The sequence below is a fragment of the Paramisgurnus dabryanus genome, chromosome 14 (assembly GCF_030506205.2).
Source record: "Paramisgurnus dabryanus chromosome 14, PD_genome_1.1, whole genome shotgun sequence".
NCBI lineage: Eukaryota > Metazoa > Chordata > Actinopteri > Cypriniformes > Cobitidae > Paramisgurnus > Paramisgurnus dabryanus.
The window spans coordinates 32,868,134-32,894,873 of record NC_133350.1 but is presented as its reverse complement, the minus strand read 5'-3'; the positions used below and the strand labels follow the sequence as shown (position 1 = coordinate 32,894,873).

The following is a 26,740-nucleotide window of genomic DNA, read 5'->3' as shown; positions in this document are numbered from 1 at the left end:
CCGTTTGGTTCCATGGTGTACTGGTTAGCACTCTGGACTTTGAATCCAGTGATCCGAGTTCAATTCTCGGTGGAACCTTAGTTGTTGACAAGAGCCTGTACAGAGCTTTTTGTGGAACTGGAGAAGATCATTTTGAGAAAAGTTAAAGATCTTCTTCATCAAATAATTCTCACTCCATGAACCCATGTGTCACCCAGTAGATGGCTTCAATTTGGTTTTATTGTGTCATGTTTAGCAATCCACAATTTAACTTTTAACAGTAGCTCGGATGGTGCATTGGTTGGAAATTTACAATTTTGGGTCCAGCAGGGTTGTGTTGCCATGTGGTTCCATGGTGTATTGGTTAGCACTCTGGACTTTGAATCCAGTGATCCGAGTTCAAGTCTCGGTGGATCCTTAGTTGTTGACAAAAGCCTGTAAAGAACTGTTTGTGGAACTGGAGAATATAATTTTGAGAAAAGTTAAATATCCACTTCATCAAATAATTCTCACTCCATGAACCCATGTGTCACCCAGTAGATGGCTTCAATTTGGTTTCATGGTGTCATGATTTTCACTACACACGTAAATTTTTTTAACAGTAGCTCTGATAGTGTATTGGTTGGAAATTTACAATTTTGGGTAAGGCAGAGCTTTGTTGCCGTTTGGTTCAATGGTGTAAATGGCTAGCACTCTGGACTTTGAATCCATTTATCTGTGTTCAAGTCTCATTGGAACCTTAGTTGTTGACAAAAGCCTGGACTGAACTGGAGAAGGTCATTTTGAGAAAAGTTAAATATCCACTTCATCAAATAATAATTCTCACTCCATGAACCCATGTGTCACCCAGTAGATGGTTTCATGATGTCATGTTTAGCACTCCACACTTTAACTTTTAAAAGTAGCTCTGATGGTGCATTGGTTGGAAATTTACAATTTTGGGTCAGGCAGAGTGTCATTGCTGTGTGGTTCCATTGTGTAATGGTTAGCACTCTGCACTTTGAGTCCAGCGATCTGAGTTCAAATCTCGGTGGAACCTTAGTTGTTGACAAAAGCCTGTACAGAACTGTTTGTGGAACTAGAAGATCATTTTGAGAAAAGTTAAATATCCACTTCATCAAATAATTCGTTGGAAATTTACAATTTTGGGTCCAGCAGGGTTTTGTTGCCGTTTGGTTCCATGGTGTAATGGTTAGCACTCTGGACTTTGAATCCAGTGACCCGAGTTCAAGTCTTAGTTGTTGACAAAAGCCTGTACAGAACTGTTTGTGGAACTGGAGAAGACAATTTTGAGAAAAGTTAAATATCCACTTCATCAAATAATTCTCACTCCATGAACCCATGTGTCACCCAGTAGATGGCTTCAATTTGGTTTCATGGTGTCATGTTTAGCAATCCACACTTTAACTTTTAACAGTAGCTCTGATGGTGCATTGGTTGGAAATTTACAATTTTGGGTCCAGCAGGGTTTTGTTGCTGTCTGGTTCCATGGTGTAATGGTTAGCACTCTGGACTTTGAATCCAGTGATCCGAGTTCAAGTCTCGGTGGAACCTTGGTTGTTGACAAAAGCCTGTACAGAGCTTTTTGTGGAACTGGAGAAGATCATTTTGAGAAAAGTTAAAGATCCTTTTCATCAAATAATTCTCACTCCATGAACACATGTTTCACCCAGTAGATGGCTTCAATTTGGTTTCATGGTGTCATGTTTAGCAATCCACACTTTAACTTGGAAAAATAAAGTTTTGGGTCAGGCAGAGTGTCATTGCTGTGTGGTTCCATGTTGTAATGGTTAGCACTCTGGACTTTGAATCCAGTGATCCGAGTTCAAGTCTCGGTGGAACCTTAGTTGTTGACAAAAGCTTGTACAGAACTGTTTGTGGAACTAGAAGATCATTTTGAGAAAAGTTAAATATCCACTTCATCAAATAATTCTCACTCCATGTGTCACCCAGTAGATGGCTTCAATTTGGTTTTATGGTGTAATGTTTAGCAATCCACAATTTAACTTTTAACAGTAGCTCGGATAGTGCATTGGTCGGAAATTTACAAATTTGGTTGCTGTGTGGTTCCATGGTGTAATGGTTAGCACTCTGGACTTTGATTCCAGTGATCCAAATTCAAGTCTCGGTGGAACCTTAGTTGTTGACTAAAGCCTGTACAGAGCTGTGTGTGGAACTGGAAAAGACCATTTTGAGAAAAGTTAAATATCCACTTCATCAAATAATTCTCACTCCATGAACCCATGTGTCACCCAGTAGATGGCTTCAATTTGGTTTTATGGTGTAATGTTTAGCAATCCACAATTTAACTTTTAACAGTAGCTCGGATAGTGCATTGGTCGGAAATTTACAAATTTGGTTGCCGTCTGGTTCCATGGTGTAATGGTTAGCACTCTGGACTTTGAATCCAGTGATCCGAGTTCAAGTCTCGGTGGAACCTTAGTTGTTGACATGAGCCTGTACAGAGCTTTTTGTGGAACTGGAGAAGATCATTTTGAGAAAAGTTAAATATCCACTTCATCAAATAATTTTCACTCCATGAACCCATGTGTCACCCAGTAGATGGCTTCAATTTGGTTTCATGGTGTCATGTTTAGCAATCCACACTTTAACTTTTAACAGTAGCTCTGATGGTGCATTGGTTGGAAATTTACAATTTTGGGTCCAGCAGGGTTTTGTTGCCGTGTGGATCAATGGTGTAATGGTTAGCACTCTGTACTTTCAATCCAGTGATCCGAGTTCAAGTCTCGGTGGAACCTTAGTTGTTGACAAAAGCCTGTACAGAATTGTTTGTGGAACTGGAGAAGATAATTTTGAGAAAAGTTAAATATCCACTTCATCAAATAATTCTCACTCCATGTGTCACCCAGTAGATGGCTTCAATTTGGTTTTATGGTGTAATGTTTAGCAATCCACAATTTAACTTTTAACAGTAGCTCGGATAGTGCATTGGTCGGAAATTTACAAATTTGGTTGCTGTGTGGTTCCATGGTGTAATGGTTAGCACTCTGGGCTTTGATTCCAGTGATCCAAATTCAAGTCTCGGTGGAACCTTAGTTGTTGACTAAAGCCTGTACAGAGCTGTGTGTGGAACTGGAAAAGACCATTTTGAGAAAAGTTAAATATCCACTTCATCAAATAATTCTCACTCCATGAACCCATGTGTCACCCAGTAGATGGCTTCAATTTGGTTTTATGGTGTAATGTTTAGCAATCCACAATTTAACTTTTAACAGTAGCTCGGATAGTGCATTGGTCGGAAATTTACAAGTTTGGTTGCCGTCTGGTTCCATGGTGTAATGGTTAGCACTCTGGACTTTGAATCCAGTGATCCGAGTTCAAGTCTCGGTGGAACCTTAGTTGTTGACATGAGCCTGTACAGAGCTTTTTGTGGAACTGGAGAAGATCATTTTGAGAAAAGTTAAATATCCACTTCATCAAATAATTTTCACTCCATGAACCCATGTGTCACCCAGTAGATGGCTTCAATTTGGTTTCATGGTGTCATGTTTAGCAATCCACACTTTAACTTTTAACAGTAGCTCTGATGGTGCATTGGTTGGAAATTTACAATTTTGGGTCCAGCAGGATTTTGTTGCCGTGTGGATCAATGGTGTAATGGTTAGCACTCTGTACTTTCAATCCAGTGATCCGAGTTCAAGTCTTGTTGGAATCTTAGTTGTTGACAAAAGCCTGTACAGAACTGTTTGTGGAACTGGAAGATCATTTTGAGAAAAGTTAAATATCCACTTCATCAAATAATTCTCACTCCATGAACCCATGTGTCACCAAGTAGATGGCTTCAATTTGGTTTTATGGTGTCATGTTTAGCAATCCACACTTTAACTTTTAACAGTAGCTCTGATGGTACATTGGTTGAAAATTTACAATTTTGGGTCAGGCAGAGCTTTGTTGTCGTTTGGTTCCATTGTGTAATGGTTAGCACTCTGGATTTTGAATCCAGTGAACCGAGTTCAAGTCTCGGTGGAACCAGTGGTGGTAAGTAACGAAGTAAAAATACTTCGTTACTTTACTTAAGTACTTTTTTCGGGGATCTGTACTTTACTTGAGTATGTTTTATTTGCATCTACTTTTACTCTTACTCCACTACAATATTAAAAAAAAAGTTTACTTCTTACTCCGATACATTTCCCCATGCCCGTTCTAAGTATTAATTACACTGGCTTTTCAAACCAATGAAAAACTGGATTTTCTTTTGAAAAAAAAGAACGCGCACGAGCTCTTTGCCAGCATACGCTCAGCAGTGAGTTCGGCGCATTGCGAAGTGGAAGATGACCGCAAAAACAGGTGAAGGTTCAGTCGTTCCCCTAACCTTTATATTGTGATATGCATCAATGCAAATAATCAGACTAAAAATCATGTAAACAGTGTTTATTGTTCAGAAAACATGAACTGGAGCTTATTTTTAATAATAAAAAAACTCAGCATCACATATTGTTTTTAGATTATATTGTATTTTATAAAATATATAAATAATAACTTCAACACAATATAGAGGACTTAAAACAGATATTTATTGACAGATAAATATATACTTTACAGATCTTACCACTGCAGTTAGTCGCCAATCCGTTTTTAGATAAAATATTCAAAGCTTTTCCATTACATCATATTCTCTTAAGACGTGTCAAATCAATTGAAAATCATTAAAATATATTTTTGTCCACACATATTTAAGTTAACGTTACTAAATGAAGAAAAATATAAAAGAATTTGCTAAAATAATGTAGTCTGAGATGAAAATATTTCATTCACTTTAACAAATCTTACCACAGTTTATCCGCCTAACGTTAGCTATCTCCGTTTCACATCAATCAAACGCTTCTTTTAACATCATATTCTCCTCATATAGACGTTAAAAACGATCGAAAACCACTAAAATAAATATTTGTTCTCTCATATTTAAGTTACTAAATGACTAAAGAAAGAAAAGAAATCAGTAAAATAATGTTTGTTTCTGAGGTAAAATTAAACTAAGTTCGCAAGCGCATGCTGGAGAAGGGCGTGCTGGAGTAGTGGAGCGCGCACGACTTTCGCACTAAGATTACAATGGATTTAATGATGTTTTCACTTAATTTCCAAAAAAATTGATGGATAGCAGCAGAAGTGAATACATACGGAGCAGCAGTGGGACATCTCTCTAGGTTCTAAAAATAAAAATAGCATACAGGGAACATTCTCTCTAGGTTATAAAAAATAAAAATAACATACAGGAAATGTTTTGGGAAGGTTCTCTTTAGGTTATAAAATTAAACCTAAAAATAACCTGCAGGGAATGAGCGTTCTCTCTAGGTTATAAAATTAAACCTAAAAATAACTTGGAGGGAACGTTCCCAGAACGTTCTTATTTGGTTCCCATAAATAACCAAATGGAAACCATATTTGAACATTAGGGGAACGTTATGGGTTTGCTTGGAAGCTAGTAAGCACAACTGGTTCTCCCTGCATGCTGCCAAAACAATTGATCTGCCTAATTATTGCTATACTTTTATTTATAATATTTACTTTTTACTTTCGGTACTTAAGTACGTTTTAAATTGGATACTTTTGTACTTTTACTCAAGTGATGTTTGATTGGAGGACTTTCTACTTTTACTGGAGTCATTTTTTATTTGGGTATAAATACTTTTACTCGAGTATAACTTTTGAGTACTTTTACCACCCCTGGGTGGAACGTTAGTTGTTGACAAGAGCCTGTACAGAACTGTTTGTGGAACTATTATATCATTTTGAGAAAAGTTAAATATCCACTTCATCAAATAATTTTCACTCCATGGACCCATGTGTCACCCAGTAGATGGCTTCAATTTGGTTTCATGGTCTCATGTTTAGCACTCCACACTTTAACTTTTAAAAGTAGCTATGATGGTGCATTGGTTGGAAATTTACAATTTTGGGTCCAGCAGGGTTTTGTTGCCGTCTGGTTCCATGGTGTAATGGTTAGCACTGTGGACTTTGAATCCAGTGATCCGAGTTCAAGTCTCGGTGAAACCTTAGTTGTTGACAAGAGCCTGTACAGAGCTTTTTGTGGAACTGGAGAAGATCATTTTGAGAAAAGTTAAAGATCCTCTTCATCAAATAATTCTCACTCCATGAACACATGTTTCACCCAGTAGATGGCTTCAATTTGGTTTCATGGTGTCATGTTTAGCAATCCACACTTTAACTTTTAACAGTAGCTCTGATGGTGCATTGGTTGGAAAATTAAAATTTTGGGTCAGGCAGAGTGTCATTGCTGTGTGGTTCCATGTTTTAATGGTTAGCACTCTGGACTTTGAATCCAGTGATCCGAGTTCAAGTCTCGGTGGAACCTTAGTTGTTGACAAAAGCCTGTACAGAACTGTTTGTGGAACTGGAGAAGATAATTTTGAGAAAAGTTAAATATCCACTTCATCAAATAATTCTCACTCCATGAACCCATGTGTCACCCAGTAGATGGCTTCAATTTGGTTTTATGGTGTAATGTTTAGCAATCCACAATTTAACTTTTAACAGTAGCTCGGATGGTGCATTGGTTGGAAATTTACAAATTTGGTTGCAGTGTGGTTCCATGGTGTAAAGGGCGATTTATAGTCGTGCGTAGGTCCTACGGCGTAGCAGCGACGGCGTAGGTTCCGCGTCGGTTTTCATTTATACTTGTGCGTCGCCGTCCGCGTCGACGTGCAAACACACGCGAAACCGCTGGTTGGCAGTAATCACGCGTGTAACCACAGTAGCAGCAGAAGTCGTCACAGAAGAAGAAGCTAAGCAAGTTAACCCCCAAACGAAGAAGAAATAGCAACTTGTTGTGTATAATTTGAGAAGACCAGCAATGATGGAAGTAAATAAACAGCGACTTATGTTTCAGTTTGAGTTAAATCACTCCTCAACTTGGCTCATCTTTGTTTTCACCGTCTCAAACGGAAATACCTATGACGCATTTTTTTTTACCTGACGGGAGGGGTTCTGGTGGACCAATCACAGCGCTTACGGTCCGCGTAGAGCCGACGCGCTGTTAGAAATTTTCTTAGGTGCGCGTCAGGCTACGCAGAGCTACGCACAGGCTACGGATAGCCTACACCGTAGCTACGCCGTAGGACCTACGCACGACTATAAATCGCCCTTAATGGTTAGCACTCTGGACTTTGAATCCAGTGATCTGATTTCAAATCTCGGTGGAACCTTAGTTGTTGACAAAAGCCTGTACAGAGCTGTGTGTGGTACTGGAGAAGACCATTTTGAGAAAAGTTAAAGATCCTCTTCATCAAATAATTCTCACTCCATGAACACATGTTTCACCCAGTAGATGGCTTTAATTGGGTTTCATGGTGTCATGTTTAGCAATCCACACTTTAACTTTTAACAGTAGCTCTGATGGTGCATTGGTTGGAAATTTACAATTTTGGGTCAGGCAGAGTGTTAGTGCTGTGTGGTTCCATGGTGTAATGGTTAGCACTCTGGACTTTGAGTCCAGTGATCCGAGATCAAGTCTCGGTGGAACCTTAGTTGTTGACAAGAGCCTGTACAGAGCTTTTTGTGGAACTGGAGAAGATCATTTTGAGAAAAGTTAAATATCCACTTCATCAAATAATTTTCACTCCATGAACCCATGTGTCACCCAGTAGATGGCTTCAATTTGGTTTCATGGTGTCATGTTTAGCAATCCACACTTTAAATTTTAACAGTAGCTCTGATGGTGCATTGGTTGGAAATTTACAATTTTGGGTCAGGCAGAGTGTTAGTGCTGTGTGGTTCCATGGTGTAATGGTTAGCACTCTGGACTTTGAGTCCAGTGATCCGAGATCAAGTCTCGGTGGAACCTTAGTTGTTGACAAAAGCCTGTACAGAGCTGTGTGTAGAACTGGAGAAGATCATTTTGAGAAAAGTTAAATATCCACTTCATCAAATAATTCTCACTCCATGAACCCATGTGTCACCCAGTAGATGGCTTCAATTTGGTTTTATGGTGTAATGTTTAGCAATCCACAATTTAACTTCTAACAGTAGCTCGGATGGTGCATTGGTTGGAAATTTACAAATTTGGTTGCCGTGTGGTTCCATGGTGTAATGGTTAGCACTCTGGACTTTGAATCCAGTGATCCGAATTCAAGTCTCGGTGGAACCTTAGTTGTTGACAAAAGCCTGTACAGAGCTGTGTGTGGAACTGGAGAAGACCATTTTGAGAAAAGTTAAATATCCACTTCATCAAATAATTCTCACTCCATGAACCCATGTGTCACCCAGTAGATGGTTTCATGATGTCATGTTTAGCACTCTGGACTTTGAATCCAGTGATCCGAGTTCAAGTCTCGGTGGAACCTTAGTTGTTGACAAGAGCCTGTACAGAGCTTTTTGTGGAACTGGAGAAGATCATTTTGAGAAAAGTTAAAGATCCTCTTCATCAAATAATTCTCACTCCATGAACCCATGTGTCACCCAGTAGATGGCTTCAATTTGGTTTTATGGTGTAATGTTTAGCAATCCACAATTTAACTTCTAACAGTAGCTCGGATGGTGCATTGGTTGGAAATTTACAAATTTGGTTGCCCTGTGGTTCCATGGTGTAATGGTTAGCACTCTGGACTTTGAATCCAGTGATCCGAATTCAAGTCTCGGTGGAACCTTAGTTGTTGACAAAAGCCTGTACAGAGCTGTGTGTGGAACTGGAGAAGACCATTTTGAGAAAAGTTAAATATCCACTTCATCAAATAATTCTCACTCCATGAACCCATGTGTCACCCAGTAGATGGTTTCATGATGTCATGTTTAGCACTCTGGACTTTGAATCCAGTGATCCGAGTTCAAGTCTCGGTGGAACCTTAGTTGTTGACAAGAGCCTGTACAGAGCTTTTTGTGGAACTGGAGAAGATCATTTTGAGAAAAGTTAAAGATCCTCTTCATCAAATAATTCTCACTCCATGAACACGTTTCACCCAGTAGATGGATTTAATTTGGTTTCATGGTGTCATGTTTAGCAATCCACACTTTAACTTTTAACAGTAGCTCTGATGGTGCATTGGTTGGAAATTTACAAATTTGGGTCCAGCAGAGTTTTGTTACCATGTGGTTCCATGGTGTAATGGTTAGCACTCTGGACTTTGAGTCTCGGTGGAACCTTAGTTGTTGACAAAAGCCTGTACAGAGCTTTTTGTGGAACTGGAGAAGATCATTTTGAGAAAAGTTAAATATCCACTTCATCAAATAATTCTCACTCCATGAACCCATGTGTCACCCAGTAGATGGCTTCAATTTGGTTTTATGGTGTAATGTTTAGCAATCCACAATTTAACTTCTAACAGTAGCTCGGATGGTGCATTGGTTGGAAATTTACAAATTTGGTTGCCGTGTGGTTCCATGGTGTAATGGTTAGCACTCTGGACTTTGAATCCAGTGATCTGAATTCAAGTCTCGGTGGAACCTTAGTTGTTGACAAAAGCCTGTACAGAGCTGTGTGTGGAACTGGAGAAGACCATTTTGAGAAAAGTTAAATATCCACTTCATCAAATAATTCTCACTCCATGAACCCATGTGTCACCCAGTAGATGGTTTCATGATGTCATGTTTAGCACTCTGGACTTTGAATCCAGTGATCCGAGTTCAAGTCTCGGTGGAACCTTAGTTGTTGACAAGAGCCTGTACAGAGCTTTTTGTGGAACTGGAGAAGATCATTTTGAGAAAAGTTAAAGATCCTCTTCATCAAATAATTCTCACTCCATGAACCCATGTGTCACCCAGTAGATGGCTTTAATTTGGTTTCATGGTGTCATGTTTAGCAATCCACACTTTAACTTTTAACAGTAGCTCTGATGGTGCATTGGTTGGAAATTTACAATTTTGGGTCAGGCAGAGTGTTAGTGCTGTGTGGTTCCATGGTGTAATGGTTAGCACTCTGGACTTTGAATCCAGTGATCCGAGTTCAAGTCTCGGTGGAACCTTAGTTGTTGACAAAAGCTTGTACAGAGCTTTTTGTGGAACTGGAGAAGATCATTTTGAGAAAAGTTAAAGATCCTCTTCATCAAGTAATTCTCACTCCATGAACCCATGTGTCACCCAGTAGATGCCTTCAATTTGGTTTCATGGTGTCATGTTTAGCAATCCACACTTTAACTTTTAACAGTAGCTCTAATGGTGCATTGGTTGGAAATTTACAATTTTGGGTCCAGCAGGTTTTGTTGCCGTTTGGTTCCATGGTGGAATGGTTAGCACTCTGGACTTTGAATCCAGTGATGCGAGTTCAAGTCTCGGTGGAACCTTAGTTGTTGACAAAAGCCTGTACAGAGCTGTGTGTAGAACTGGAGAAGATCATTTTGAGAAAAGTTAAATATCCACTTCATCAAATAATTCTCACTCCATGAACCCATGTGTCACCCAGTAGATGGCTTCAATTTGGTTTTATGGTGTAATGTTTAGCAATCCACAATTTAACTTCTAACAGTAGCTCGGATGGTGCATTGGTTGGAAATTTACAAATTTGGTTGCCGTGTGCTTCCATGGTGTAATGGTTAGCACTCTGGACTTTGAATCCAGTGATCCGAATTCAAGTCTCGGTGGAACCTTAGTTGTTGACAAAAGCCTGTACAGAGCTGTGTGTGGAACTGGAGAAGACCATTTTGAGAAAAGTTAAATATCCACTTCATCAAATAATTTTCACTCCATGAACCCATGTGTCACCCAGTAGATGGCTTCAATTTGGTTTCATGGTGTCATGTTTAGCAATCCACACTTTAAATTTTAACAGTAGCTCTGATGGTGCATTGGTTGGAAATTTACAATTTTGGGTCAGGCAGAGTGTTAGTGCTGTGTGGTTCCATGGTGTAATGGTTAGCACTCTGGACTTTGAGTCCAGTGATCCGAGATCAAGTCTCGGTGGAACCTTAGTTGTTGACAAAAGCCTGTACAGAGCTGTGTGTAGAACTGGAGAAGATCATTTTGAGAAAAGTTAAATATCCACTTCATCAAATAATTCTCACTCCATGAACCCATGTGTCACCCAGTAGATGGCTTCAATTTGGTTTTATGGTGTAATGTTTAGCAATCCACAATTTAACTTCTAACAGTAGCTCGGATGGTGCATTGGTTGGAAATTTACAAATTTGGTTGCCGTGTGGTTCCATGGTGTAATGGTTAGCACTCTGGACTTTGAATCCAGTGATCCGAATTCAAGTCTCGGTGGAACCTTAGTTGTTGACAAAAGCCTGTACAGAGCTGTGTGTGGAACTGGAGAAGACCATTTTGAGAAAAGTTAAATATCCACTTCATCAAATAATTCTCACTCCATGAACCCATGTGTCACCCAGTAGATGGTTTCATGATGTCATGTTTAGCACTCTGGACTATGAATCCAGTGATCCGAGTTCAAGTCTCGGTGGAACCTTAGTTGTTGACAAGAGCCTGTACAGAGCTTTTTGTGGAACTGGAGAAGATCATTTTGAGAAAAGTTAAAGATCCTCTTCATCAAATAATTCTCACTCCATGAACCCATGTGTCACCCAGTAGATGGCTTCAATTTGGTTTTATGGTGTAATGTTTAGCAATCCACAATTTAACTTCTAACAGTAGCTCGGATGGTGCATTGGTTGGAAATTTACGAATTTGGTTGCCGTGTGGTTCCATGGTGTAATGGTTAGCACTCTGGACTTTGAATCCAGTGATCCGAATTCAAGTCTCGGTGGAACCTTAGTTGTTGACAAAAGCCTGTACAGAGCTGTGTGTGGAACTGGAGAAGACCATTTTGAGAAAAGTTAAATATCCACTTCATCAAATAATTCTCACTCCATGAACCCATGTGTCACCCAGTAGATGGTTTCATGATGTCATGTTTAGCACTCTGGACTTTGAATCCAGTGATCCGAGTTCAAGTCTCGGTGGAACCTTAGTTGTTGACAAGAGCCTGTACAGAGGTTTTTGTGGAACTGGAGAAGATCATTTTGAGAAAAGTTAAAGATCCTCTTCATCAAATAATTCTCACTCCATGAACACGTTTCACCCAGTAGATGGATTTAATTTGGTTTCATGGTGTCATGTTTAGCAATCCACACTTTAACTTTTAACAGTAGCTCTGATGGTGCATTGGTTGGAAATTTACAAATTTGGGTCCAGCAGAGTTTTGTTACCATGTGGTTCCATGGTGTAATGGTTAGCACTCTGGACTTTGAGTCTCGGTGGAACCTTAGTTGTTGACAAAAGCCTGTACAGAGCTTTTTGTGGAACTGGAGAAGATCATTTTGAGAAAAGTTAAATATCCACTTCATCAAATAATTCTCACTCCATGAACCCATGTGTCACCCAGTAGATGGCTTCAATTTGGTTTTATGGTGTAATGTTTAGCAATCCACAATTTAACTTCTAACAGTAGCTCGGATGGTGCATTGGTTGGAAATTTACAAATTTGGTTGCCGTGTGGTTCCATGGTGTAATGGTTAGCACTCTGGACTTTGAATCCAGTGATCCGAATTCAAGTCTCGGTGGAACCTTAGTTGTTGACAAAAGCCTGTACAGAGCTGTGTGTGGAACTGGAGAAGACCATTTTGAGAAAAGTTAAATATCCACTTCATCAAATAATTCTCACTCCATGAACCCATGTGTCACCCAGTAGATGGTTTCATGATGTCATGTTTAGCACTCTGGACTTTGAATCCAGTGATCCGAGTTCAAGTCTCGGTGCAACCTTAGTTGTTGACAAGAGCCTGTACAGAGCTTTTTGTGGAACTGGAGAAGATCATTTTGAGAAAAGTTAAAGATCCTCTTCATCAAATAATTCTCACTCCATGAACCCATGTGTCACCCAGTAGATGGCTTTAATTTGGTTTCATGGTGTCATGTTTAGCAATCCACACTTTAACTTTTAACAGTAGCTCTGATGGTGCATTGGTTGGAAATTTACAATTTTGGGTCAGGCAGAGTGTTAGTGCTGTGTGGTTCCATGGTGTTATGGTTAGCACTCTGGACTTTGAATCCAGTGATCCGAGTTCAAGTCTCGGTGGAACCTTAGTTGTTGACAAAAGCTTGTACAGAGCTTTTTGTGGAACTGGAGAAGATCATTTTGAGAAAAGTTAAAGATCCTCTTCATCAAGTAATTCTCACTCCATGAACCCATGTGTCACCCAGTAGATGCCTTCAATTTGGTTTCATGGTGTCATGTTTAGCAATCCACACTTTAACTTTTAACAGTAGCTCTAATGGTGCATTGGTTGGAAATTTACAATTTTGGGTCCAGCAGGTTTTGTTGCCGTTTGGTTCCATGGTGGAATGGTTAGCACTCTGGACTTTGAATCCAGTGATGCGAGTTCAAGTCTCGGTGGAACCTTAGTTGTTGACAAAAGCCTGTACAGAGCTGTGTGTAGAACTGGAGAAGATCATTTTGAGAAAAGTTAAATATCCACTTCATCAAATAATTCTCACTCCATGAACCCATGTGTCACCCAGTAGATGGCTTCAATTTGGTTTTATGGTGTAATGTTTAGCAATCCACAATTTAACTTCTAACAGTAGCTCGGATGGTGCATTGGTTGGAAATTTACAAATTTGGTTGCCGTGTGCTTCCATGGTGTAATGGTTAGCACTCTGGACTTTGAATCCAGTGATCCGAATTCAAGTCTCGGTGGAACCTTAGTTGTTGACAAAAGCCTGTACAGAGCTGTGTGTAGAACTGGAGAAGATCATTTTGAGAAAAGTTAAATATCCACTTCATCAAATAATTCTCACTCCATGGACCCATGTGTCACCCAGAAGTTGGCTTCAATTTGGTTTCATGGTCTCATGTTTAGCACTCCACAATTTAACTTTTAACAGTAGCTCTGATGGTGCATTGGTTGGAAATTTACAATTTTGGGTCAGGCAGAGTGTTAGTGCTGTGTGGTTCCATGGTGTAATGGTTAGCACTCTGGACTTTGAATCCAGTGATCCGAGATCAAGTCTCGGTGGAACCTTAGATGTTGACAAAAGCCTTTACAGAGCTGTGTGTAGAACTGGAGAAGATCATTTTGAGAAAAGTTAAAGATCCTCTTCATCAAATAATTCTCACTCCATGAACACATGTTTCACCCAGTAGATGGCTTTAATTTGGTTTCATGGTGTCATGTTTAGCAATCCACACTTTAACTTTTAACAGTAGCTCTGATGGTGCATTGGTTGGAAATTTACAAATTTGGTTCCAGCAGAGTATTGTTACCATGTGGTTCCATGGTGTACTGGTTAGCAGTCTGCACTTTGAATCCAGTGATCCGAGTTCAAGTCTCGGTGGAACCTTAGATGTTGACAAAAGCCTTTACAGAGCTGTGTGTAGAACTGGAGAAGATCATTTTGAGAAAAGTTAAAGATCCTCTTCATCAAATAATTCTCACTCCATGAACACATGTTTCACCCAGTAGATGGTTTCATGATGTCATGTTTAGCACTCTGGACTTTGAATCCAGTGATCCGAGTTCAAGTCTCGGTGGAACCTTAGTTGTTGACAAAAGCCTGTACAGAGCTGTGTGTAGAACTGGAGAAGATCATTTTGAGAAAAGTTAAATATCCACTTCATCAAATAATTCTCACTCCATGAACCCATGTGTCACCCAGTAGATGGCTTCAATTTGGTTTTATGGTGTAATGTTTAGCAATCCACAATTTAACTTCTAACAGTAGCTCGGATGGTGCATTGGTTGGAAATTTACAAATTTGGTTGCCGTGTGCTTCCATGGTGTAATGGTTAGCACTCTGGACTTTGAATCCAGTGATCCGAATTCAAGTCTCGGTGGAACCTTAGTTGTTGACAAAAGCCTGTACAGAGCTGTGTGTGGAACTGGAGAAGACCATTTTGAGAAAAGTTAAATATCCACTTCATCAAATAATTCTCACTCCATGGACCCATGTGTCACCCAGAAGTTGGCTTCAATTTGGTTTCATGGTCTCATGTTTAGCACTCCACAATTTAACTTTTAACAGTAGCTCTGATGGTGCATTGGTTAGAAATTTACAATTTTGGGTCAGGCAGAGTGTTAGTGCTGTGTGGTTCCATGGTGTAATGGTTAGCACTCTGGACTTTGAATCCAGTGATCCGAGATCAAGTCTCGGTGGAACCTTAGATGTTGACAAAAGCCTTTACAGAGCTGTGTGTAGAACTGGAGAAGATCATTTTGAGAAAAGTTAAAGATCCTCTTCATCAAATAATTCTCACTCCATGAACACATGTTTCACCCAGTAGATGGCTTTAATTTGGTTTCATGGTGTCATGTTTAGCAATCCACACTTTAACTTTTAACAGTAGCTCTGATGGTGCATTGGTTGGAAATTTACAAATTTGGTTCCAGCAGAGTATTGTTACCATGTGGTTCCATGGTGTACTGGTTAGCAGTCTGCACTTTGAGTCTAGTGATCCGAGATCAAGTCTCGGTGGAACCTTAGTTGTTGACAAAAGCCTGTACAGAGCTGTGTGTAGAACTGGAGAAGATCATTTTGAGAAAAGTTAAATATCCACTTCATCAAATAATTCTCACTCCATGAACCCATGTGTCACCCAGTAGATGGCTTCAATTTGGTTTTATGGTGTAATGTTTAGCAATCCACAATTTAACTTCTACCAGTAGCTCGGATGGTGCATTGGTTGGAAATTTACAAATTTGGTTGCCGTGTGGTTCCATGGTGTAATGGTTAGCACTCTGGACTTTGAATCCAGTGATCCGAATTCAAGTCTCGGTGGAACCTTAGTTGTTGACAAAAGCCTGTACAGAGCTGTGTGTGGAACTGGAGAAGACCATTTTGAGAAAAGTTAAATATCCACTTCATCAAATAATTCTCACTCCATGAACCCATGTGTCACCCAGTAGATGGTTTCATGATGTCATGTTTAGCACTCTGGACTTTGAATCCAGTGATCCGAGTTCAAGTCTCGGTGGAACCTTAGTTGTTGACAAGAGCCTGTACAGAGCTTTTTGTGGAACTGGAGAAGATCATTTTGAGAAAAGTTAAAGATCCTCTTCATCAAATAATTCTCACTCCATGAACACATGTTTCACCCAGTAGATGGATTTAATTTGGTTTCATGGTGTCATGTTTAGCAATCCACACTTTAACTTTTAACAGTAGCTCTGATGGTGCATTGGTTGGAAATTTACAAATTTGGGTCCAGCAGAGTTTTGTTACCATGTGGTTCCATGGTGTAATGGTTAGCAGTCTGGACTTTGAATCCAGTGATCCGAGTTCAAGTCTCGGTGGAACCTTAGTTGTTGACAAGAGCCTGTACAGAGCTTTTTGTGGAACTGGAGAAGATCATTTTGAGAAAAGTTAAATATCCACTTCATCAAATAATTTTCACTCCATGAACCCATGTGTCACCCAGTAGATGGCTTCAATTTGGTTTCATGGTGTCATGTTTAGCAGTCCACACTTAAACTTTTAACAGTAGCTCTGATGGTGCATTGGTTGGAAATTTACAATTTTGGGTCAGGCAGAGTGTTAGTGCTGTGTGGTTCCATGGTGTAATGGTTAGCACTCTGGACTTTGAGTCTAGTGATCCGAGATCAAGTCTCGGTGGAACCTTAGTTGTTGACAAAAGCCTGTACAGAGCTGTGTGTAGAACTGGAGAAGATCATTTTGAGAAAAGTTAAATATCCACTTCATCAAATAATTCTCACTCCATGAACCCATGTGTCACCCAGTAGATGGCTTCAATTTGGTTTTATGGTGTAATGTTTAGCAATCCACAATTTAACTTCTAACAGTAGCTCGGATGGTGCATTGGTTGGAAATTTACAATTTTGGTTACCGTGTGGTTCCATGGTGTAATGGTTAGCACTCTGGACTTTGAATCCAGTGATCCGAATTCAAGTCTCGGTGGAACCTTAGTTGTTGACAAAAGCCTGTACAGAGCTGTGTGTGGAACTAGAGAAGACCATTTTGAGAAAAGTTAAATATCCACTTCATCAAATAATTCTCACTCCATGAACACATGTTTCACCCAGTAGATGGATTTAATTTGGTTTCATGGTGTCATGTTTAGCAATCCACACTTTAACTTTTAACAGTAGCTCTGATGGTGCATTGGTTGGAAATTTACAAATTTGGGTCCAGCAGAGTTTTGTTACCATGTGGTTCCATGGTGTAATGGTTAGCAGTCTGGACTTTGAATCCAGTGATCCGAGTTCAAGTCTCGGTGGAACCTTAGTTGTTGACAAGAGCCTGTACAGAGCTTTTTGTGGAACTGGAGAAGATCATTTTGAGAAAAGTTAAATATCCACTTCATCAAATAATTTTCACTCCATGAACCCATGTGTCACCCAGTAGATGGCTTCAATTTGGTTTCATGGTGTCATGTTTAGCAGTCCACACTTTAACTTTTAACAGTAGCTCTGATGGTGCATTGGTTGGAAATTTACAATTTTGGGTCAGGCAGAGTGTTAGTGCTGTGTGGTTCCATGGTGTAATGGTTAGCACTCTGGACTTTGAGTCTAGTGATCCGAGATCAAGTCTCGGTGGAACCTTAGTTGTTGACAAAAGCCTGTACAGAGCTGTGTGTAGAACTGGAGAAGATAATTTTGAGAAAAGTTAAATATCCACTTCATCAAATAATTCTCACTCCATGAACCCATGTGTCACCCAGTAGATGGCTTCAATTTGGTTTTATGGTGTAATGTTTAGCAATCCACAATTTAACTTCTAACAGTAGCTCGGATGGTGCATTGGTTGGAAATTTACAATTTTGGTTACCGTGTGGTTCCATGGTGTAATGGTTAGCACTCTGGACTTTGAATCCAGTGATGCGAGTTCAAGTCTCGGTGGAACCTTAGTTGTTGACAAAAGCCTGTACAGAGCTGTGTGTAGAACTGGAGAAGATCATTTTGAGAAAAGTTAAATATCCACTTCATCAAATAATTCTCACTCCATGAACCCATGTGTCACCCAGTAGATGGTTTCATGATGTCATGTTTAGCACTCTGGGCTTTGAATCCAGTGATCCGAGTTCAAGTCTCGGTGGAACCTTAGTTGTTGACAAGAGCCTGTACAGAGCTTTTTGTGGAACTGGAGAAGATCATTTTGAGAAAAGTTAAAGATCCTCTTCATCAAATAATTCTCACTCCATGAACCCATGTGTCACCCAGTAGATGGCTTTAATTTGGTTTCATGGTGTCATGTTTAGCAATCCACACTTTAACTTTTAACAGTAGCTCTGATGGTGCATTGGTTGGAAATTTACAATTTTGGGTCAGGCAGAGTGTTAGTGCTGTGTGGTTCCATGGTGTAATGGTTAGCACTCTGGACTTTGAATCCAGTGATCCGAGATCAAGTCTCTGCGGAACCTTAGTTGTTGACAAAAGCTTGTACAGAGGTGTGTGTGGAACTGGAAGGTAATTTTGAGAAAAGTTAAATATCCACTTCATCAAATAATTCTCACTCCATGAACCCATGTGTCACCCAGTAGATGGCTTCAATTTGGTTTTATGGTGTCATGAGTTTCACTACACACATACATTTTTCAACAGTAGCTCTGATAGTGTATTGGTTGGAAATTTACAATTTTGGGTCAGGCAGAGCTTTGTTGCCGTTTGGTTCCATGGTGTAATGGCTAGCACTCTGCACTTTGAATCCATTTATATGTGTTCAAGTCTCAGTGAAACCTTAGTTGTTGACAAAAGCCTGGACGGAACTGGAGAAGGTCATTTTGAGAAAAGTTAAATATCCACTTCATCAAATAATAATTCTCACTCCATGAACCCATGTGTCACCCAGTAGATGGTTTCATGATGTCATGTTTAGCACTCGACACTTTAACTTTTAACAGTAGCTCTGATGGTGCATTGGTTGGAAAATTACAATTTTGGGTCAGGCAGAGTGTCATTGCTGTGTGGTTCCATTGTGTAATGGTTAGCACTCTGCACTTTGAGTCCAGCGATCTGAGTTCAAGTCTCGGTTGCTGACAAAAGCCTGTACAGAACTGTTTGTGGAACTGGAGAAGATAATTTTGAGAAAAGTTAAATATCCACTTCATCAAATAATAATTCTCACTCGATGAACCCATGTGTCAACCAGTAGATGGTTTTATGGTGTCATGTTTAGCACTCTGGACTTTGAATCCAGTGATCCGAGTTCAACTCTCGGTGGAACCTTAGTAGTTGACAAGAGCCTGTACAGAGCATTTTGTGGAACTGGATAAGATCATTTTGAGAAAAGTTAAAGATCCTCTTCATCAAATAATTATCACTCCATGAACACATGTTTCACCCAGTAGATGGCTTCAATTTGGTTTCATGGTGTCATGTTTAGCAATCCACACTTTAACTTTTAACAGTAGCTCTGATGGTGCATTGGTTGGAAATTTACAATTTTGGGTCCAGCAGGGTTTTGTTGCCATCTGGTTCCATGGTGTAATGGTTAGCACTCTGGACTTTGAATCCAGTGATCCGAGTTCAAGTCTCGGTGGAACCTTAGTTGTTGACAAGAGCCTGTACAGAGCTTTTTGTGGAACTGGAGAAGATCATTTTGAGAAAAGTTAAAGATCCTCTTCATCAAATAATTATCACTCCATGAACCCATGTGTCACCCAGTAGATGGCTTCAATTTGGTTTTATGGTGTCATGTTTAGCAATCCACACTTTAACTTTTAACAGTAGCTCTGATGGTGCATTGGTTGGAAATTTACAATTTTGGGTCCAGCAGGGTTTTGTTGCCGTCTGGTTCCATGGTTTAATGGTTAGCACTCTGGACTTTGAATCCAGTGATCCGAGTTCAAGTCTCGGTGGAACCTTAGTTGTTGACAAGAGCCTGTACAGAACTTTTTGTGGAACTGGAGAAGATCATTTTGAGAAAAGTTAAAGATCCTCTTCATCAAATAATTATCACTCCATGAACACATGTTATACCCAGTAGATGGGTTCAATTTGGTTTCATGGTGTCATGTTTAGCAATCCACAATTTAACTTTTAACAGTAGCTCTGATGGTGCATTGGTTGGAAAATTACAATTTTGGGTCAGGCAGAGTGTCATTGCTGTGTGGTTCCATGTTGTAATGGTTACCACTCTGGACTTTGAATCCAGTGATCCGAATTCAAGTCTCGGTGGAACCTTAATTGTTGACAAAAGCCTGTACAGAACTGTTTGTGGAACTGGAGAAGATAATTTTGAGAAAAGTTAAAGATCCTCTTCATCAAATAATTATCACTCCATGAACCCATGTGTCACCCAGTATATGGCTTCAATTTGGTTTTATGGTGTCATGTTAGCACTCCACACTTTAACTTTTAACAGTAGCTCTGATGGTGCATTGGTTGGAAATTTACAAATTTGGGTCCAGCAGAGTTTTGTTACCATGTGTTTCCATGGTGTAATGGTTAGCACTCTGGACTTTGAATCCAGTGATCCGAGTTCAAGTCTCGGTGAAGCCTTAGTTGTTGACAAGAGCCTGTACAGAGCTTTTTGTGGAACTGGAGAAGATCATTTTGAGAAAAGTTAAAGATCCTCTTCATCAAATAATTCTCACTCCATGAACCCATGTGTCGCCCAGTGGATGGCTTCAATTTGGTTTCATGGTGTCATGTTAGCACTCCACACTTTAACTTTTTAACCATAGCTCTGATGGTGTATTGGTTGAAAATTTACAAATTTGGGTCCAGCAGGGTTTTGTTGCTGTTTGGTTCCATGGTGTAATGGTTAGCACTCTGGACTTTGAATCCAGTGATCCGAGTTCAAGTCTCGGTGGAACCTTAGTTGTTGACAAAAGCCTGTACAGAACTGTTTGTGGAACTATTATGTCATTTTGAGAAAAGTTAAATATCCACTTCATCAAATAATTTTCACTCCATGGACCCATGTGTCACCCAGAAGTTGGCTTCAATTTGGTTTCATGCTCTCATGTTTAGCAATCCACAATTTAACTTTTAACAGTAGCTCTGATGGTGCATTGGTTGGAAATTTACAATTTTGGGTCAGGCAGAGTGTTAGTGCTGTGTGGTTCCATGGTGTAATGGTTAGCACTCTGGACTTTGAATCCAGTGATCCGAGATCAAGTCTCGGTGGAACCTTAGATGTTGACAAAAGCCTGTACAGAGCTCTGTGTAGAACTGGAGAAGATCATTTTGAGAAAAGTTAAAGATCCTCTTCATCAAATAATTCTCACTCCATGAACACATGTTTCACCCAGTAGATGGCTTTAATTGGGTTTCATGGTGTCATGTTTAGCAATCCACACTTTAACTTTTAACAGTAGCTCTGATGGTGCATTGGTTGGAAATTTACAAATTTGGTTCCAGCAGAGTATTGTTACCATGTGGTTCCATGGTGTAATGGTTAGCAGTCTGCACTTTGAATCCAGTGATCCGAGTTCAAGTCTCGGTGAAACCTTAGTTGTTGACAAGAGCCTGTACAGAGCTTTTTGTGGAACTGGAGAAGATCATTTTGAGAAAAGTTAAATATCCACTTCATCAAATAATTTTCACTCCATGAACCCATGTGTCACCCAGTAGATGGCTTCAATTTGGTTTCATGGTGTCATGTTTAGCAATCCACACTTTAAATTTAAACAGTAGCTCTGATGGTGCATTGGTTGGAAATGTACAATTTTGGGTCAGGCAGAGTGTTAGTGCTGTGTGGTTCCATGGTGTAATGGTTAGCACTCTGGACTTTGAGTCCAGTGATCCGAGATCAAGTCTCGGTGGAACCTTAGTTGTTGACAAAAGCCTGTACAGAGCTGTGTGTAGAACTGGAGAAGGTCATTTTGAGAAAAGTTAAATATCCACTTCATCAAATAATTCTCACTCCATGAACCCATGTGTCACCCAGTAGATGGCTTCAATTTGGTTTTATGGTGTAATGTTTAGCAATCCACAATTTAACTTCTAACAGTAGCTCGGATGGTGCATTGGTTGGAAATTTACAAATTTGGTTGCCGTGTGGTTCCATGGTGTAATGGTTAGCACTCTGGACTTTGAATCCAAGGATCCAAATTCAAGTCTCGGTGGAACCTTAGTTGTTGACAAAAGCCTGTACAGAGCTGTGTGTGGAACTGGAGAAGACCATTTTGAGAAAAGTTAAATATCCACTTCATCAAATAATTCTCACTCCATGAACCCATGTGTCACCCAGTAGATGGTTTCATGATGTCATGTTTAGCACTCTGGACTTTGAATCCAGTGATCCGAGTTCAAGTCTCGGTGGAACCTTAGTTGTTGACAAGAGCCTGTACAGAGCTTTTTGTGGAACTGGAGAAGATCATTTTGAGAAAAGTTAAAGATCCTCTTCATCAAATAATTCTCACTCCATGAACACATGTTTCACCCAGTAGATGGATTTAATTTGGTTTCATGGTGTCATGTTTAGCAATCCACACTTTAACTTTTAACAGTAGCTCTGATGGTGCATTGGTTGGAAATTTACAAATTTGGGTCCAGCAGAGTTTTGTTACCATGTGGTTCCATGGTGTAATGGTTAGCACTCTGGACTTTGAGTCTCGGTGGAACCTTAGTTGTTGACAAAAGCCTGTACAGAGCTTTTTGTGGAACTGGAGAAGATCATTTTGAGAAAAGTTAAATATCCACTTCATCAAATAATTCTCACTCTATGAACCCATGTGTCACCCAGTAGATGGCTTCAATTTGGTTTTATGGTGTAATGTTTAGCAATCCACAATTTAACTTCTAACAGTAGCTCGGATGGTGCATTGGTTGGAAATTTACAAATTTGGTTGCCGTGTGGTTCCATGGTGTAATGGTTAGCACTGTGGACTTTGAATCCAGTGATCCGAATTCAAGTCTCGGTGGAACCTTAGTTGTTGACAAAAGCCTGTACAGAGCTGTGTGTGGAACTGGAGAAGACCATTTTGAGAAAAGATAAATATCCACTTCATCAAATAATTCTCACTCCATGAACCCATGTGTCACCCAGTAGATGGTTTCATGATGTCATGTTTAGCACTCTGGACTTTGAATCCAGTGATCCGAGTTCAAGTCTCGGTGGAACCTTAGTTGTTGACAAGAGCCTGTACAGAGCTTTTTGTGGAACTGGAGAAGATCATTTTGAGAAAAGTTAAAGATCCTCTTCATCAAATAATTCTCACTCCATGAACCCATGTGTCACCCAGTAGATGGCTTTAATTTGGTTTCATGGTGTCATGTTTAGCAATCCACACTTTAACTTTTAACAGTAGCTCTGATGGTGCATTGGTTGGAAATTTAAAATTTTGGGTCAGGCAGAGTGTTAGTGCTGTGTGGTTCCATGGTGTAATGGTTAGCACTCTGGACTTTGAATCCAGTGATCCGAGTTCAAGTCTCGGTGGAACCTTAGTTGTTGACAAAAGCTTGTACAGAGGTGTGTGTGGAACTGGAAGGTCATTTTGAGAAAAGTTAAATATCCACTTCATCAAATAATTCTCACTCCATGAACCCATCTGTCACCCAGTAGATGCCTTCAATTTGGTTTCATGGTGTCATGTTTAGCAATCCACACTTTAACTTTTAACAGTAGCTCTGATGGTGCATTGGTTGGAAATTTACAATTTTGGGTCCAGCAGGTTTTGTTGCCGTTTGGTTCCATGGTGGAATGGTTAGCACTCTGGACTTTGAATCCAGTGATGCGAGTTCAAGTCTCGGTGGAACCTTAGTTGTTGACAAAAGCCTGTACAGAGCTGTGTGTAGAACTGGAGAAGATCATTTTGAGAAAAGTTAAATATCCACTTCATCAAATAATTCTCACTCCATGAACCCATGTGTCACCCAGTAGATGGGTTCAATTTGGTTTTATGGTGTAATGTTTAGCAATCCACAATTTAACTTCTAACAGTAGCTCGGATGGTGCATTGGTTGGAAATTTACAAATTTGGTTGCCGTGTGCTTCCATGGTGTAATGGTTAGCACTCTGGACTTTGAATCCAGTGATCCGAATTCAAGTCTCGGTGGAACCTTAGTTGTTGACAAAAGCCTGTACAGAGCTGTGTGTGGAACTGGAGAAGACCATTTTGAGAAAAGTTAAATATCCACTTCATCAAATAATTCTCACTCCATGGACCCATGTGTCACCCAGAAGTTGGCTTCAATTTGGTTTCATGGTCTCATGTTTAGCACTCCACAATTTAACTTTTAACAGTAGCTCTGATGGTGCATTGGTTGGAAATTTACAATTTTGGGTCAGGCAGAGTGTTAGTGCTGTGTGGTTCCATGGTTTAATGGTTAGCACTCTGGACTTTGAATCCAGTGATCTGAGATCAAGTCTCGGTGGAACCTTAGATGTTGACAAAAGCCTGTACAGAGCTGTGTGTAGAACTGGAGAAGATCATTTTGAGAAAAGTTAAAGATCCTCTTCATCAAATAATTCTCACTCCATGAACACGTTTCACCCAGTAGATGGCTTTAATTTGGTTTCATGGTGTCATGTTTAGCAATCCACACTTTAACTTTTAACAGTAGCTCTGATGGTGCATTGGTTGGAAATTTACAAATTTGGTTCCAGCAGAGTATTGTTACCATGTGGTTCCATGGTGTAATGGTTAACAGTCTGCACTTTGAATCCAGTGATCCGAGTTCAAGTCTCGGTGGAACCTTAGTTGTTGACAAGAGCCTGTACAGAGCTTTTTGTGGAACTGGAGAAGATCATTTTGAGAAAAGTTAAATATCCACTTCATCAAATAATTTTCACTCCATGAACCCATGTGTCACCCAGTAGATGGCTTCAATTTGGTTTCATGGTGTCATGTTTAGCAATCCACACTTTAACTTTTAACAGTAGCTCTGATGGTGCATTGGTTGGAAATTTACAATTTTGGGTCAGGCAGAGTGTTAGTGCTGTGTGGTTCCATGGTGTAATGGTTAGCACTCTGGACTTTGAGTCTAGTGATCCGAGATCAAGTCTCGGTGGAACCTTAGTTGTTGACAAAAGCCTGTACAGAGCTGTGTGTAGAACTGGAGAAGATCATTTTGAGAAAAGTTAAATATCCACTTCATCAAATAATTCTCACTCCATGAACCCATTTGTCACCCAGTAGATGGCTTCAATTTGGTTTTATGGTGTAATGTTTAGCAATCCACAATTTAACTTCTAACAGTAGCTCGGATGGTGCATTGGTTGGAAATTTACAAATTTGGTTGCCGTGTGGTTCCATGGTGTAATGGTTAGCACTCTGGACTTTGAATCCAGTGATCCGAATTCAAGTCTCGGTGGAACCTTAGTTGTTGACAAAAGCCTGTACAGAGCTGTGTGTGGAACTGGAGAAGACCATATTGAGAAAAGTTAAATATCCACTTCATCAAATAATTCTCACTCCATGAACCCATGTGTCACCCAGTAGATGGTTTCATGATGTCATGTTTAGCACTCTGGACTTTGAATCCAGTGATCCGAGTTCAAGTCTCGGTGGAACCTTAGTTGTTGACAAGAGCCTGTACAGAGCTTTTTGTGGAACTGGAGAAGATCATTTTGAGAAAAGTTAAAGATCCTCTTCATCAAATAATTCTCACTCCATGAACACGTTTCACCCAGTAGATGGATTTAATTTGGTTTCATGGTGTCATGTTTAGCAATCCACACTTTAACTTTTAACAGTAGCTCTGATGGTGCATTGGTTGGAAATTTACAAATTTGGGTCCAGCAGAGTTTTGTTACCATGTGGTTCCATGGTGTAATGGTTAGCACTCTGGACTTTGAGTCTCGGTGGAACCTTAGTTGTTGACAAAAGCCTGTACAGAGCTTTTTGTGGAACTGGAGAAGATCATTTTGAGAAAAGTTAAATATCCACTTCATCAAATAATTCTCACTCCATGAACCCATGTGTCACCCAGTAGATGGCTTCAATTTGGTTTTATGGTGTAATGTTTAGCAATCCACAATTTAACTTCTAACAGTAGCTCGGATGGTGCATTGGTTGGACATTTACAAATTTGGTTGCCGTGTGGTTCCATGGTGTAATGGTTAGCACTCTGGACTTTGAATCCAGTGATCCGAATTCAAGTCTCGGTGGAACCTTAGTTGTTGACAAAAGCCTGTACAGAGCTGTGTGTGGAACTGGAGAAGACCATTTTAAGAAAAGTTAAATATCCACTTCATCAAATAATTCTCACTCCATGAACCCATGTGTCACCCAGTAGATGGTTTCATGATGTCATGTTTAGCACTCTGGACTTTGAATCCAGTGATCCGAGTTCAAGTCTCGGTGGAACCTTAGTTGTTGACAAGAGCCTGTACAGAGCTTTTTGTGGAACTGGAGAAGATCATTTTGAGAAAAGTTAAAGATCCTCTTCATCAAATAATTCTCACTCCATGAACCCATGTGTCACCCAGTAGATGGCTTTAATTTGGTTTCATGGTGTCATGTTTAGCAATCCACACTTTAACTTTTAACAGTAGCTCTGATGGTGCATTGGTTGGAAATTTACAATTTTGGGTCAGGCAGAGTGTTAGTGCTGTGTGGTTCCATGGTGTAATGGTTAGCACTCTGGACTTTGAATCCAGTGATCCGAGTTCAAGTCTCAGTGGAACCTTAGTTGTTGACAAAAGCTTGTACAGAGGTGTGTGTGGAACTGGAAGGTCATTTTGAGAAAAGTTAAATATCCACTTCATCAAATAATTCTCACTCCATGAACCCATGTGTCACCCAGTAGATGGTTTCATGATGTCATGTTTAGCACTCTGGACTTTGAATCCAGTGATCCGAGTTCAAGTCTCGGTGGAACCTTAGTTGTTGACAAGAGCCTGTACAGAGCTTTTTGTGGAACTGGAGAAGATCATTTTGAGAAAAGTTAAAGATCCTCTTCATCAAATAATTCTCACTCCATGAACACATGTTTCACCCAGTAGATGGATT

The 26,740-nt window shown here is 39.9% G+C and overlaps 23 non-coding genes across 23 annotated transcripts; all 23 read left to right on the top strand.

Moving 5' to 3' along the window:
- Nucleotides 1-6: 6 nt before the first annotated feature.
- Nucleotides 7-78, top strand: trnaq-uug (transfer RNA glutamine (anticodon UUG)). Its single transcript has one exon. It is a non-coding gene; the product is annotated as a tRNA-Gln (tRNA).
- Nucleotides 79-1,461: 1,383 nt separating this feature from the next.
- Nucleotides 1,462-1,533, top strand: trnaq-uug (transfer RNA glutamine (anticodon UUG)). Its single transcript has one exon. It is a non-coding gene; the product is annotated as a tRNA-Gln (tRNA).
- Nucleotides 1,534-1,751: 218 nt separating this feature from the next.
- trnaq-uug (transfer RNA glutamine (anticodon UUG)) lies at nucleotides 1,752-1,823 on the top strand. Its single transcript has one exon. It is a non-coding gene; the product is annotated as a tRNA-Gln (tRNA).
- Nucleotides 1,824-2,347: 524 nt separating this feature from the next.
- trnaq-uug (transfer RNA glutamine (anticodon UUG)) lies at nucleotides 2,348-2,419 on the top strand. Its single transcript has one exon. It is a non-coding gene; the product is annotated as a tRNA-Gln (tRNA).
- An 845-nt stretch (nucleotides 2,420-3,264) lies between these two features.
- Nucleotides 3,265-3,336, top strand: trnaq-uug (transfer RNA glutamine (anticodon UUG)). Its single transcript has one exon. It is a non-coding gene; the product is annotated as a tRNA-Gln (tRNA).
- A 5,195-nt stretch (nucleotides 3,337-8,531) lies between these two features.
- Nucleotides 8,532-8,603, top strand: trnaq-uug (transfer RNA glutamine (anticodon UUG)). Its single transcript has one exon. It is a non-coding gene; the product is annotated as a tRNA-Gln (tRNA).
- A 1,239-nt stretch (nucleotides 8,604-9,842) lies between these two features.
- trnaq-uug (transfer RNA glutamine (anticodon UUG)) lies at nucleotides 9,843-9,914 on the top strand. The gene has a single exon. It is a non-coding gene; the product is annotated as a tRNA-Gln (tRNA).
- Nucleotides 9,915-11,085: 1,171 nt separating this feature from the next.
- On the top strand, nucleotides 11,086-11,157 carry trnaq-uug (transfer RNA glutamine (anticodon UUG)). Its single transcript has one exon. It is a non-coding gene; the product is annotated as a tRNA-Gln (tRNA).
- A 427-nt stretch (nucleotides 11,158-11,584) lies between these two features.
- trnaq-uug (transfer RNA glutamine (anticodon UUG)) lies at nucleotides 11,585-11,656 on the top strand. Its single transcript has one exon. It is a non-coding gene; the product is annotated as a tRNA-Gln (tRNA).
- A 724-nt stretch (nucleotides 11,657-12,380) lies between these two features.
- trnaq-uug (transfer RNA glutamine (anticodon UUG)) lies at nucleotides 12,381-12,452 on the top strand. The gene has a single exon. It is a non-coding gene; the product is annotated as a tRNA-Gln (tRNA).
- A 1,383-nt stretch (nucleotides 12,453-13,835) lies between these two features.
- Nucleotides 13,836-13,907, top strand: trnaq-uug (transfer RNA glutamine (anticodon UUG)). Its single transcript has one exon. It is a non-coding gene; the product is annotated as a tRNA-Gln (tRNA).
- A 1,065-nt stretch (nucleotides 13,908-14,972) lies between these two features.
- trnaq-uug (transfer RNA glutamine (anticodon UUG)) lies at nucleotides 14,973-15,044 on the top strand. Its single transcript has one exon. It is a non-coding gene; the product is annotated as a tRNA-Gln (tRNA).
- A 550-nt stretch (nucleotides 15,045-15,594) lies between these two features.
- Nucleotides 15,595-15,666, top strand: trnaq-uug (transfer RNA glutamine (anticodon UUG)). Its single transcript has one exon. It is a non-coding gene; the product is annotated as a tRNA-Gln (tRNA).
- Nucleotides 15,667-16,731: 1,065 nt separating this feature from the next.
- On the top strand, nucleotides 16,732-16,803 carry trnaq-uug (transfer RNA glutamine (anticodon UUG)). Its single transcript has one exon. It is a non-coding gene; the product is annotated as a tRNA-Gln (tRNA).
- An 869-nt stretch (nucleotides 16,804-17,672) lies between these two features.
- On the top strand, nucleotides 17,673-17,744 carry trnaq-uug (transfer RNA glutamine (anticodon UUG)). The gene has a single exon. It is a non-coding gene; the product is annotated as a tRNA-Gln (tRNA).
- A 1,567-nt stretch (nucleotides 17,745-19,311) lies between these two features.
- On the top strand, nucleotides 19,312-19,383 carry trnaq-uug (transfer RNA glutamine (anticodon UUG)). The gene has a single exon. It is a non-coding gene; the product is annotated as a tRNA-Gln (tRNA).
- Nucleotides 19,384-19,630: 247 nt separating this feature from the next.
- trnaq-uug (transfer RNA glutamine (anticodon UUG)) lies at nucleotides 19,631-19,702 on the top strand. Its single transcript has one exon. It is a non-coding gene; the product is annotated as a tRNA-Gln (tRNA).
- Nucleotides 19,703-20,586: 884 nt separating this feature from the next.
- On the top strand, nucleotides 20,587-20,658 carry trnaq-uug (transfer RNA glutamine (anticodon UUG)). The gene has a single exon. It is a non-coding gene; the product is annotated as a tRNA-Gln (tRNA).
- A 245-nt stretch (nucleotides 20,659-20,903) lies between these two features.
- Nucleotides 20,904-20,975, top strand: trnaq-uug (transfer RNA glutamine (anticodon UUG)). The gene has a single exon. It is a non-coding gene; the product is annotated as a tRNA-Gln (tRNA).
- A 2,182-nt stretch (nucleotides 20,976-23,157) lies between these two features.
- Nucleotides 23,158-23,229, top strand: trnaq-uug (transfer RNA glutamine (anticodon UUG)). The gene has a single exon. It is a non-coding gene; the product is annotated as a tRNA-Gln (tRNA).
- A 1,805-nt stretch (nucleotides 23,230-25,034) lies between these two features.
- trnaq-uug (transfer RNA glutamine (anticodon UUG)) lies at nucleotides 25,035-25,106 on the top strand. The gene has a single exon. It is a non-coding gene; the product is annotated as a tRNA-Gln (tRNA).
- A 724-nt stretch (nucleotides 25,107-25,830) lies between these two features.
- Nucleotides 25,831-25,902, top strand: trnaq-uug (transfer RNA glutamine (anticodon UUG)). Its single transcript has one exon. It is a non-coding gene; the product is annotated as a tRNA-Gln (tRNA).
- A 443-nt stretch (nucleotides 25,903-26,345) lies between these two features.
- Nucleotides 26,346-26,417, top strand: trnaq-uug (transfer RNA glutamine (anticodon UUG)). The gene has a single exon. It is a non-coding gene; the product is annotated as a tRNA-Gln (tRNA).
- The last annotated feature ends 323 nt before the right edge of the window (nucleotides 26,418-26,740 follow it).